This window comes from Camellia sinensis, chromosome 6 (genome assembly GCF_055761805.1).
Source record: "Camellia sinensis isolate YWXY chromosome 6, ASM5576180v1, whole genome shotgun sequence".
NCBI lineage: Eukaryota > Viridiplantae > Streptophyta > Magnoliopsida > Ericales > Theaceae > Camellia > Camellia sinensis.
Window position 1 is genome coordinate 175,048,714 of NC_138966.1, and position 14,081 is coordinate 175,062,794.

The following is a 14,081-nucleotide window of genomic DNA, read 5'->3' on the forward strand; positions in this document are numbered from 1 at the left end:
TTTTTGTTGTCTTCATTTTGGCCTTTTTGAAAATTGAATAATGAAAGTTTGAAAATTCTCATAATTTATGTATTGTTTTTCATTCCACGATTATGCTCCACTCCAGGGCTACCAAATAATTTTCTACTCGTTAAATCTCCTGACAGCATTGTCGGATACCTACGAGTGAAAGGTTAGGCAGAATTTTCTTGAATTGAGTTTCTTTGGAAGTTAGTCCTTTAATGCTCTCATATATGATAAATACTCTTATAATTTTTTTTTTTAGTAAGTGCTTTGAGTACTCTTATAATTATTAAACTGTGTGAAATCACATTGACTAATCTATATCTTGTTTGAAAAATTTTGAAAAAAGAAATTCAAAAATATAAAATTTTGCAAAAAAAAATGAACAATTAAAATTAAAATTTAGTAATATTTTGAAATTGAAACAAAAAAGGGTTAACGTCTACCACATGGATTAATATTGAAGAAGGGATTCATGTGTGTCCTGGTGGAATAGCAGAGACAGTGAGAAATATTTACAAAGGCATACTGAGAATTGATCGGATTCTATTTCTGTTAATTCCATTCAAAAATATATCATTTAATTTTTTCTAAAGATAAGTATGATGAAATCATGTGATTGTAATTATCAAATCAGTATAATTTTTTGTTTTCGTTAACATTCTTATTGAGAATCTTATAACACTTCATCTTATTCAAAACTGGAGAGTACACAAGTATATATATGCAGTTAAACAAAATATCTAATATAATCTATACAAAATATCTAATCCTATCAGCACAGCTTATGATTAGTCTAACTAACTATATAACAAACTATAATAACTTGATATTCTAACCACCACAACTGATGCCATTGTAGCACTCCGGCTTAAGACTACTATTATAGGCCTGTGATGAACAATCCATAACAGACAGAGGCAGAGGCAGAGGCAGAGGCTGCAGCTCAGCTGGTGAGATAACTCTTTCATCCCCCCCTCAAGCTGATAGGGCAAGGAAGCACTAACAGCTTGTCACGAAGATAATAAAACTGAGAAGGGGAAAGATGTTTAATGAAGATATCAGCCACCTGATCAACTGTAGGAATATATTTGAGCTCAATCAGTTTAGCAACCACTTTTTCTCGAATAAAATGACAATCGATCTTGATGTGTTTGGACCTAGAATGAAACACAAGATTGGACGTTAAAGCCATAGCAGACAAACTAAATCCTTGAGCAACTGCTGGAGCCAAGTGAGCTCAGTTGTGGCATGAGCTAAGGCTCGATATTCAGCTTCAGTGGATGACCGAGAGACAATAGCTTGCTTTTTAGCTAACCAGGAAATCAAGTTTGAGCTAAGATAAACACAATAGCCAGAGATAGATTTTCGATCAAAACTGTCACTGGCCTAATTAGAGTCTGGAAAAGCAAAAAGAGAAAAAGAACTAGGTGTGAAAGAGAAACCATGAGACAAAGTTCCCTTAACATACCTAAGAAGCCTCTTAATTGCTTGAAAATGAGCATTGGTGGGAAGATGCATAAACTGACAAGCCTGATTGACAGCAAATGCGAGATCAGGTCTAGTGATAGTCAAATATTGCAGACCACCTACTAAACTCCTATACAAAGAAGGATGAGAAAATGGTAGAGAATCAATTGCAGAAGGCACTGTCTTAACAACCATAGGAGAAGAGCATGGTTTGCAGTGTTGCAAACTTGTTTTGTGCAATAAGGCAGCTGCATACACGCCTTGAGATAAGAAATAACCATGCTCATGAGTATGAACTGAAATGCCCAGAAAATAGGAAAGAGAACCAAGCTCTTTCATTGAAAAAGCCGTGCATCTGCTGAAGAAGTTGAGCAACTAGAGCAGAATCACTACCAGTTAGTAAGATATCGTCAATATACACCAAGAGAATGGTGAGACTAGTAGAAGTTTTCTTGATAAAGAGAGAAGTATCAGACAGACTATTTATGAACCCTTGAGAGAGGAAAAAGGCTGAAAAAGTAGAGTACCAAGCCCCAGGGGCTTGCTTGAGACCATATAAAGCCTTTTTGAGTTTGCAAACATGAGTAGAAGATTGCACAAATCCTGCAGGCTGCAACATATAGACCTCTTCCTGAAGAATGCCATGAAGAAAGGCATTGGAAATATCAAGTTGTTTGATAGGCCATTGAAATTGAAGAGCAATACTTAAGAATATTCTGATTGTGGGTTGTTTAGCCACCGGACTAAAAGTTTCAAGAAAATTAATTCCTTCTTGTTGCAAAAACTCCTTTGCCACCAATCTAGCCTTATAACGAGCAATTGTACCATTAGAATCTCTTTTAATGTGAAAAACCCATTTGCACCCAATGTAATATTATAAGGTGGAAGGTCAACAAGGCACTACAAGAAAAAACACTTTTGGCGACTACCTTTTTTGAGTTGGTCACAGATAGTTAACTTTCTACGACTAACATTTTTCTGGTCACTGATGAAAAAATGTTAAAACCTTTTGGCGGCTACATTCCGCGACTACATTCGTGACCAAAAACGAGATCTTAAAATGTTAACACTTTTAGCGAGAGAGAGAAATTGTAAGCTTTGATCATATATATATTTTGTAACATTTTAAGAAAGTGTTAACATTTTGTAACGGAATCTTAAAATGTTAACGGAATCTTAAAAGTGTTAACATTTTTTGGCGACTAAAAAGGGGATCTTAAAACCTTTTGGCGACTACATTCCACAACCACACCCAGAATTGGTCACAAATAGTTTACTTTCTACAACCAAAATAAATTTTAGTCGAGAGAGAGAGAGAGACAATGGGAGGGTTCAGTGTTATGTTTTTCAAATCAAATTACGGACTCTCCAATAAAACCCAACCCCTCTTTCTCTCTTCTTTACTCTTCCTTCAAAACCATAGAAAACGAACCAGATCTTCAAATCCCCTAATAGATCTTCATACATTCTTTGTATTTGAGATTGAATTCACACAGATTTTGCATTCATGCGTCACTCTTTCTCTCTCCATCGATGTCTCACAAAACACACAAGCACCACCACCGACCACCACCAGCCGCTACCACTCCGAGCTTGGAGTTCAATTCTGATTCTAAACCCCTTCCATGGATTTGATTAATTTGGTGTTTGCATATCTATTCGATTAATTCGATTCCAAGCCTTAAATTTATGTGTTCCAATTCTCCTCTTTCGTCTCTCTTTGATTTTGATTTCTAGGGTTTTCATGTCCTTATTGAATGTGTTTTCACTTCTACGATTGCTCGTTTTGGGATTGAACAAAAAGGTCCTCTTTGCGATCACTTTAGTCGAAGTTTACTTCGAAGAATGCTTTCACGATACCTTTTATCTCTCTCTCTAGCTCCTGTTTTCTGGTTTTTACTTGTTGATTTTCACTTGCATTTCGATATTCCTATGATTTTGCGGCAGTTTAGTGGAATGAATTAATGTTGAATTTGATATTCCTTTACGAAGATTGACATTATGATTACGCTTGTGTTGTCGATCTGATGATCTAAATTTAATTGTTGTGATAGATCTGATGAGAATTTGGTATTTAGATTGTTATTGTGTTATTGTATCTGCATTTTTCTCGTTGTGTATCAGCAATTTGTTGTTTAGTTATGGAATTTCTAATGGCTTTCAATGGAGCTTTTCTCTTGCGATTTAACCTGTCTGATGTGAATTACTTATTATATACAAAAGGAAAAAGGTTATTTGCACGTAAGCTTTAATTTGCATTATGATTGCTGGAGTGCTTAGTTATTTGTTTGATCTATTTGAGTAACGACTATTCAAGTAAGAAATCTGCAACTGTGTAGGTATATGTCTAGATGATTTCATTAGAAATTATAATTTAAAAATTTTCTTTTCATCTATTCTGTTTTGCCTTTGATCAATCAGAGTATTTAGTATACAAGTAAGAAATCCACAACTCTATAGTATACCTATAAATGATTTTTGTTGTCTAGGTGTGCATATTCCCCATAAGAACCCAATTACCTATATTCTTAGTTGTGTAGGGATGCATTTACGGTTCACCTATATCAAAATTCTATGCAATTTACAAGCTGCTATGTATACCTTTGAAAGCGAGAACAAAATAAAGTAACTACAAACGACATTGATGGATGAACAATATGCTTTTTCATTGTGTTCTTTCTACACTCTTTTTTTTAGTGAAGTTGAAATTTTGCTCTGTAAGCTGAACTGAAGAGGGATTTTTGCTTCTCTTTTCTTGGGTCACTGTTTATGGAGAGAGAAAAAGAGAGAGAGAGAGAAGTTTTAATTTCATTGTCTCTCAGCTTCAAACTTCATCTATTATATATATATATATATATGTATGTGTAGACGCGCCCCGTGGGCCTCATGCTACAGTTCGGACTCAAATGTCACGGTTCTTAATCTGATCTCACAATGTGCAATGTGAGATTGATAAATTATCAAAGAGTCCAAATCTGACAAATCGTTTTGAAAAACTGATTTTTAAGAAAGAAGTGCCAAATATGGACTGCTTTGCCAAATACAGAGTCGCCACCTAAATATTTTATTTTGAGGGAATTTAGGAAACCCTGACTCGTTGCCTAAGGCCACGTGTCTATCATCACCAAAGTTGCCTCGTCTCGGAAATTGGGGTATGATTGGAGAAGATCATCTATGAGCACCCCCGCTCGCCTGATCAAAGATCGGCTTATACTAAGCATGATATTTTGTTTATGAAAACACATGTGTTCTTATTCCGATTATTAACTAGCATTACTACGTGATGCACACAACACACAAGTATAGACTAGATCGTCTAAGTTGGAACAAAACATCTCATGTTTGTTTGAAAATGGTTTGAAGTTACCACTCGCAAGTAGGCTAAGATGTGGATTTGCCACCCTCAAGTAGGCTTAGAAAACATGATTTTGTCACTCTTCAGTGGGCTTAAAACTCGCATTTCGATGAATTGTTCCAATTCGAGTAATCCAACCTTCACCCACAGGCATTCGGGCAGTTATATCATTTAAGCAAATAGTTTCATAGCAAGCATGCTATCATGGTAACACTCACACTCATACAAGATGCTAAAGCATAGACACTCACAGTGTACTCCGAGCCAAAACAGGAAACTAGTTAGAAATCATGCATGATCCTAGTTCATGTTAAGATGACTAATGCAACACATGCAAAATGTAACTAGAAATAGGCTCGGCTATTCTAAAATGTCATGTGAATGTTACATTTGATACATGTATTCAACTTGGAATTGAAATACGATGCAGTTTGTATGATGCGCCGAGCCTGGTGCATGCAATACGAATGAATGGATGCAAACATGCATAGCATAAGGATGCTAAATGAAATATGCTCTAAAACTAACTATCAAAAGAAGGTAAGTAAAAGGGAGAAAGACGTGGGCTTGGAAGACATTCACACACTCACGCACACTTATTACAAAATTCGCCCTCTCGACGGAGGGTCCGAATGAATAACACAAATTGACTAATTAACTAACTAATTAGCTAATTAATTATTACACAACACTTACCTAATTAAACAGATTAATTAAGCTACCAAAGCGGAAAAAAGGCCTCGGAAAAAGGGACAAATGCATGCATGCTCGGCTTCGCTCAGAAATCTATCACCATGCTCATGCTGCCTCTGTTTACACTGCTCTGCACCTCTGAAAACTGTGCAAGTCTCAAGGATGCTTCTGAATCACCTTCTGGGTGCTGTGAGAGCCATCAGCCAAGTGGAAAGCCTATCGGCCAAGGAGAATTGGTCATCGACTAAAGATGAAGCTCTCGGCCAACAATACTTAGCCGATCGGCACTGCAGATAGCCGATCGACCATCTTTTCCTGCAGAATGCTGTTTTGTTGCAGCAGAGGACAAACAGAGTATGACAATGCATTTACAAGACAATGTATACACGACCACCCTTCCTATCATATCATGAACTCAAGGAAGTATGGTTCTCGACCCTCGGGCCATTAATCACGCATTTCAATGCATGATGGCCAAATGAGCCAAGTGTACAAATGAATATGGAATGAATGCACAAAACACATGAAGGCCTCACACTCTATCATGTTGGATCAAGAGCGTCGGCGACTAAGGATTGAGGGACGTTTTGTCACTTCAAGTATGAACGTTTTCTCGTGTTTGGTTTGACATCCCAAACCCAACACAATGTAATGCAAGCGAGTATGCCAAATACAATGCAACATGAAAATGCAATGCTATACAACCTAAGCATGCACAAAGCTAAGGTAACAAGCATGCCAAATGCAATGCAACCTAATCAAGCATGTGACAAAATGCAAACTAGCAAGCATGCAAAATGCAACCTAAACATACAAACATGCAATGTAATAGGCATGCGACAACAATACCAATAACAATGATGTGACAACATGCAATGTGATAAGCATGCAACGGCACACAAACCGCATGATCTATGGACTTACATTGAAAATGGATAGGCCTTAGCCACGCCAAAAATAGTGGCCAAAATGATGAAGTGATAGAATAAAATGCACAATGAGCATGCACATGCAATGGTCCAAGAGTTAAGGCATAAGGTCACAATACCCAAACATGAGCGAGGGGTGACAATCATGGTAGTATGGTGACACCATAAGCTCTGAAATTATGTTAAGAGTGATGCCAAATCAAACACATAACACAAGCAAGGCATGTTAATGGACTTCAAGTTCAAAGCTAGCCAAGGTACTTGAACTATGGCCATATCAACCAAGCCCCAAAGGACCAAGGTGATCCAAAAAAGTTCCAATGCAGGCCAAAACAAGGCTAGAACATGCATGGGATGAGGCCAGAACATGCTAGAAAGGTGAGCACAAAACAAGACGCATACAAGGCCAAAATGGACAATTGCACTACACCTATTACAACCAAGCATGGCATGACTTAGGCCAATAAAATTAGAGTTATGGCATGTTAGAAAGAGCCCAAAAAGCCACTTAGATGGCATCTCAAAGGCCTAAGTATGATGGCATGCACAATGACCTATTTTTAAGGCATGAAACACAAACTATCCAAAGTATGGAATAGGTGATAAATGCAAGTGTGTGACCATGAAACATGGACTGAAATTACATTTCACATGATGCCAAATCATGAAAATACTTTAAGTAACACATGCTAATGAACTCAAGGCACAAAGCTTACAAGCTAGAATGAACCAAGGCTATGCAAAACAATGCATGCATGACCAAGACAACACCGAACAGAGTTTAATCATGGTAAAAGATGAGGGAAAACTCCTTGGAGTCGAGCCAAAACATGCAAGAATAGTGGTCCGAACACAAGATGCATGTTATGCAAACATGCAAGATTACTCTACAAGTATGTGAAGCATGCAAGATGCCATCAAACCAATATGGAATAGAGTTAAGGCAGATCCTAAAAGCCACTAAAAAGTGCTGAAATAGAACCAAAACATGTTAAGTAAACATGCTACTCTTATAAGCCAACAACATAAGCGTATGAGACATAAGGAGAGAGGGGTCTCCCTCTCCTATATAAGACTCCAAAACCACTTCTCCACCACTGAAAATCCTCTGGATTTTAGTGGTGGAAAGGTCAAGATAAGATGCTCCCAAAGTTCAAAAGTAAAGGCACAAAACAAGGCCAAACAAGGCTTAAGAGGGGGTAGACAACCCCCAACCAAAGAGTGACCTTAAGCAACCATAACAAACATACAAAATCAGAACTTTTTGTAGTTTAGAGTCAAGCTTAAAACAATATAGAAGTATGTGTTAAAGCTTAAGCAAGAATGGGGTATCTAAAGTTTAGAATCTCACTTTTGAAGAACAACTTCAAGAACACAAGGCCAGCAACTCTCTCTGATCAAAACGAGCTCAAGAACCTTAAAACCAACCTCCTAGTACCTCAGCACACAAGGATGGTGTAGTGCTAGGTGTTTGTGTGCAATAGTAAGAACAAAACACACTTTTGAGCTCAAATACACACACAAATCTAGAGAGAGGGAGATATATATAGAGAGAGATATATCTAACTTGTATATCAGATTTCTAGAACCCTTAAAAAGGGAGAGAAGGCTCTCCTTTTATAGAAAACCAATTTTGCAAAGCTTCTTGGAGAAGCTAAGCAAGGCTCAAATCCCTCCATACACGTGTATGGAGGGGGGGAATTGTGCGTGCCAGCTGGCACAAAATATTTGCCAAAAGCAGATGGAAAGGGGTCGGCCAAAAAATATGGCCAATTGACCAACAAAGGTGGCCGACCGACCAAATATAGTGCCGATCGGCCAACACTCTTGGCTGATGGAAAGAAAACAAGGCCGATGGCTTCAAGCCTTGGCCGGTGGGTTGAGGGGATGGCAAATAAGCCACCCTCTTCCCTCAGAAGCAAAACCACAAGTCCTTGGTCCACAACCAAGCACAAAACAGACAAGTTGAGAGATCCTAAGGCAAGGCGCGCAGTCGAGACCTTCGGGAACTCAAAATGAACACGAACATGGATGATCATTGAGTGTTCAAACGATGACGTCCAAGTCTTGAGGATGATCAAAAATGGGGTGTCTACAGTAAGCCAGCACTTCATTTTTAGATATGGGTTTACATTTATTCTAATATTCTAAAAGTTCATTTGTGTTTTTTGCATATTCATTGTAGAGTAGTCTCCCCGCAAAACGTTCACATTCTAACTCTTATCAAAATTGAACTATATAATCAATATACTGGAGAATTTAGAGAGGATAAGAGTCTATTTAGTTGCCATAACTAAATTTGTGCTAACACAACTTTCCTAGACAAGGGTCCTTAACGGCTGTAGGTAGGATGATACTTAAGATTCATCTTTTTAAATAAAGACGTTACTGTGAAAATAATATAACAAAAATGAGGATCAAGGTAAGTTGTAGTTTCCTAATCACGTGACGAATATTGAATTTGTGTTTAATCTTGATGCGGATACAACTCTCTCAATAGCTTGGGAGATAGTGGAACAGCTTGAATTGCCGAAAGAATATGTGACTTTGATCGCAGAGTTAATAGATAACGTGATTATCAAAATGGTGCCTTGCTGGATGCCCTCCTCGGTTAGGTTTAGTGGTGTGAAATTTTCATATGGGGATCCAATCCTTGTTTCTTGATTCAATCTATTCCATCAAAGTAAATTTTTAGAATGAATGTTAAATGATGTAATGTAATTAATATATTACTCTCTCTGATTAATACATTGAAATTGAATGATCAATTTAGGAGCCTTCACATTAATTCTTTGTTTACTATATTAGCATCCTGTTTTTGCAATTTCATGAATATTCACCAGCCAAAAACAAATAGCATTAGATATATCTAATTTTAAAACAGCATTTACATTCTATACTTCATTGCAGTTTTTCTGTTAATTTCTCTTACTTGCATGTATAATAGACTAAAGTGAATTGATAATGTGTAATAAATTGTTTTATTGAGAGAATATGAATGTCCAAATCAATGATGAGCCACTCAAGAGTGTTTGATTAGCTCTCCATCTTTCACATACATCCATTCAAGCACAATCCTTTTGTGTCTCTGATTGTTGCATATAAACCATAGCTCCAAGGACAAAAGCAAAGACTTAACAGGTTATAATCTCAATCAATGAAGTAAGCATTTCAGTCCAATTCTGAACTTGACATCTCAGAGATAAGGAACATCACTTTTGAGCCAAAATCAAAAAAGGCGTTTATTGATGTCAAAATCAGAATGATGGTCACAAGAAATGCAAAGAAAGAAGAGGAAGTTCACAACAAAATTCTGGTAATTCTGACTTTAATTGTATTATTATTGTTGATGTAGTGTGGCTGTAATTTTTGAATGAAAAATCAAAAGCTTTCTCAACTTTTCTCTGATTCAAAACTTCGGTTGAGAGACAAAAAGAATTCTAAATGAAGACTCTCAGGCTATGTTTAGATCATAGGTTTAAGGAGGCATTTGTGAAGTGAAAAAAAAAGAGTAAAAGAAAAACATTTTCTTTGACAAATCTCTTCTACTTTTTGGTTATAACCATATAACATAAAATTCTACTTTTTGCTTACCAAACCACATAAAATTCTACTTTTTGGTTATAACCATATTCTTTCAGATTGCTACTCGAATAATAATGCTGAAGTGATGTTGATGCTATTTGATTGTTCATAATGGTTGTTTTGGTTTCTAGTCCACCGGGCATCTCATATTCCAGACCTTGTTGATGATAGTAATTTTATATGTGACAATTTCCAAGTTTACCTAGTAACTTTTATTGTTTCTCTTGTTAGTGAACATATATTGCCAGAACAAAATAGGCATGACAAAATGTCAGGACACTAGAAATGATTTGAAAGATCCAGTAGCTATTTTTGATTCCGGTGCATGTAAGGCTGACCAAGAATTTTGTACCATCATCAAATCGAGACTTCAACTATTGTTTCATTTTTAAGGATTTGGTGTCTGTTAAATGTGCAATGGCTTACATACAATACAACTTTTTTTGAAAATCTATCTGTTGTTGGTGGTTTTTGTGTTGGTGGGATATTTATGGATGTTATTGTGTGATTGAAGGCAACCCACTTTTGTCCTTCCTTATTTTTGTAGGATGATTTAGCTAACTATATCTAAAGTATCCTCTATATTCTTGATGGATTGGTATGTTGAAATTGATTGGATGGACATGAATTATGCGTTAATTGCAAATGTATTATGCGTATTAAAAAAAAAAAATAGCATTAGATTTAAAAAATTAAAATTTTGAAATTGAAAGCTTTTTTGCGACTAATAAAATTTTAGTCGCAATAGGTGTTTGAGAAGGTTTTAGGGGTAACTATTGGTGACCAAGCATAGACTTTCAGTGACTAAATAAATAGTCATGAATTTGGATTTTCAACAAATTTAAACCCTTTCAGCGACCAATATAGGTGGTTACAAATGTTAACTTTCAATAACCAAAATAGGTGGTCGAAAATGACAACTTTCAGCGACCAAAATAGGTGGTCGCCAATGTTAACTTTCAGCGACCAAATTTTTTGTTGCAAAATGATCCAACTTTTGGCAAATTAAAATCCTTTCCGCAACTAAAATATGTCGTCGCAGATTAGAACTTTCCACGACCAACTTAACCTCTAGTCGCCAAAAACCTTTTGTGACGAGCTTTTGGTGACTAAATTGCGACCAACTTTTTTCGGTTGCTAAAAACTATTAGCAACCAGATATGAGCTTTCTGCGACCAAAAAGTTGGTCGCTAAAAGTGTTATTTCTTGTAGTGAGGTCCTAAGTGCCTTGTTGTTGAAGAGCCTGATATTCTTCCTTCATGGCTTGAAACCACATTGGAGATTGAAGAGTAGCCTAAACAGAGGTAGGTTCAGTGTCAAGAAGAAAGACAGTAGCAGAAAGGCATTGAGGAAGTTTGTGTTTGGATCTAGTAAGCATGTGATATGTGTTAGAGACAGAAGTAGGAAGAGAATGAGGAGGTAAGTCAATGGTAATAGAAAAAATAGGAATAGGCTGAGTAAGAGAAACAGGAGCATGAGGAGAAGAAGAAAGCTCAAAATGAGCAGTAGATGGCACAGAATGAGATGGAACAGAAGAAGAAGAAGGCTGAGAATGAAACACAGATAAAGAAATGGGTGAAGAAGGCCAGAAAAAAGAAGTAAGAGCAGACAAATCTGAAGATGAATGAGAAGGAACTAAAGACTCCTGAGAGAAAGGAAAATAGGATTCATTAAAGACTACATGCCTAGAAATGTAGACTTTGCCAGAAAGAGGATCAAGACACCTATAACCCTTAATAGTAGGATGGTACCCCAAGAAAACATAAGAAATGGATTTAGGTGCTAGCTTGTGAGGAGTATAAGGCTTCAACCAAGGGAAACATTGGCAACCAAACACTTTGAAAAATGAAAAATCATGTAAGGTACTAAACAACATTTCAAAAGGAGTCTTGTGATGTAAAACACTAGAGGACATTCTGTTAATAAGAAAAGTAGTTATGGCAATGGCATCAAACCAAAAAGTAATTGGAATAGAAGAGTGATGAAGCAGTGCTATTACAGTTTTAGTAATATGTCTATGTTTGCGTTCAGCTACACCATTTTGAGCCTGAGTATAGGGACAACTGTTTTGATGAACTACGCCATGAGAAGACAACAAAGTATCAACTCTTTTATTAACAAATTCAGTACCACTATCAATCCTAAGGATCTTAAGTGAAGTCTGAAGTTGATTTTCAATATAGGCTTTGAATACAAGCAATTTATCATACACCTCACTTTTGTAATTCAAAGGATAAACACAAGTGAATCTACTATAATCATCCACAAACAAAACATAGAAATGAAATGGTGCATTAGCCACTGTGAAAGGGCCCTATACATCACTATGAACCAAAGAAAATGAACAATTAACAGAAGTATTAGACAATTTGAAAGAAAGCCTATGAACTTTAGAGACATTATAATCAAGACAAGACAAGTCCTTATTCAATGAAATTTTATGTGGTAAAAGAGCTGCCATATGATGAAGCTTTAAAGAAGATGGATAGCCTAATCTGTGATGCCAAAGCAGATCAGACGCAAGGGCAGTAGTGCTAGATTGAAAAACTTGACGAGAAAATTGCTCAAATTTAGAGTGTGTAGAAGATGGAATGAACTGATAGAGACCATTGACATTAACACCTCTATGCAGAACCTTGTTCGTGCATTTGTCTTGAATGACAAAAGTATTAGCATAAAAAATAACAAGACAATTATGATCTTTGGTAAGTTGATGCACAGATAGGAGATTTGAAGAGATGGTAGGAACATGAAGAAGATTTGAGAGATGAAAAGAATAATGTGGAGTGGGAAAGAGACTTGTACCTATGTGACTAATTGGTAAAAAGGAACCATTACCAACTTGAACCTGTTCCTGACCTTGATAAGGCTGAAATTGTTAAAGATTAGTCAAGTCATTTGTTAGATGGTTGGTGGCAGCAGAGTTAACATACCTAAGAGGTATGGAAGGATCAAAGGAAGGCTGTGGTATTGAAGTAGCATAGGCCTTTGACTAAGATAAAAAGGACTGTGAGGAATTACTGTGAGAAGAAGGTTGAAAATTAGGATCCAATCGATGCCAACATTCAAGAGCAGTATGACTCAGACCTCCACAAATCTGACATCCAGAGTTAGAATAATAATTTCCTCTAGATCTATTATTATTGAATCTGCTATTGGATCTGCCTCCATGAAAATTATTATATCTGCCTCGTCTGTAACCTCGATACTAACCTCTGCCTCTTGCAAAATGAAAACCGCGATTAGAAGAATTGGAAGATTCATAACTAGACTGGGAGGAACATGAAGATCCTTTTGAAGCAGAGTAGGCAACATGAAGATCAGTTCCAGTGGAATATTTAAGTTTTTGTTCAATATGAATGGCCTCTGAACATAACAAGGAACGCAAATTTTCCATCGTGATAGTCTCAGAACGGGAACGAATGGACATTTTAAAAGCATCGTACTCCTCTGGTAGACCATTCAAGGTTAGAAACACTAGATCCTCATCGTCAACTTTGGCAGAGGCTAAAGCCAGTTGATCTGAAAGCTCTTTGATTTGAGACAAATAAACCTCCATTGAAGATGATTTCTTGTAGAGTGTTTAGAGTTTGGTTTTAAGTTGATGAATATGAGAACGTGATACTGAAGTAAATTGCTTTTCTAAAAACTGCCATACTTTATCACAGTGATTCAGATGGAGAACAGAAGAATAAATGGGTGAAGATAGAGTTGCAATCAGACAAATGAGTAAATGTGCATCAATCAGTTGCCATTTTGCATAACTTGGATTTGGAATAGCTTGTCCAGATTCATCAATGAGTTCTGGAGATGGACAAGGATTTGATCCATTTACATAATCCAGAAATCTAGTTGCTCTAAGCACATTTGTCATATGTGTCTTCCATATGAGAAAATTGTTGGATTCAAGCTTCACTGTGATGAGAGAATTGAAATTTGAAATTAGTAAACTGAGATTTGGTGGTAGAGAAGAATCTACCATTGAAAGGTCGTGGATCTTGCTCACAAGAGCTCAAAGCTCTGATACCATATTGAGAATCTTATAA